Here is a 502-nt window from a genome sequence, read left to right as displayed (position 1 = left end):
TTAAAACTACATAATATTTGAATAAAAAGAGTGAAATTTACATAATTTATTGAAAAATGTAGTTATAGGTATATAACATATATACAGATGCGTATAGATTTATTTGATAAAATATTGGATGCATAAAATATGTACATGTATGTCTAAATAAGGCTATATATATATATGTTTTATATATGTAACATACACATATGCACAAAATAATTATATGAAATAAATTAAGATGATTCTGGTTATTACCCATCTAAAAAGTTGGTATCAGGACCAGATATNTCCTCTTTTTCATCCTTTTTAAGATTTGTATAATTTTGATAAGATTTCAAGTCAGCAGTCAAGCAAATATAAGATTGGTGTTTTCTGTCTAGGAACGTTTTTATTACAGATTTCTTACTACGTTTGTCAGATTAGCAGGCATAAAATTATTCATAATATCCTTCCTTTACATGTTTACAGCCACTGGCTCTATAGCAATTTCTCCCTTTTCATTTCTGATTTGTATTTT

This window comes from Galeopterus variegatus, unplaced genomic scaffold (assembly GCF_000696425.1).
Source record: "Galeopterus variegatus unplaced genomic scaffold, G_variegatus-3.0.2 Scaffold6104, whole genome shotgun sequence".
Lineage (NCBI taxonomy): Eukaryota > Metazoa > Chordata > Mammalia > Dermoptera > Cynocephalidae > Galeopterus > Galeopterus variegatus.
This window is presented reverse-complemented; position numbering follows the sequence as displayed.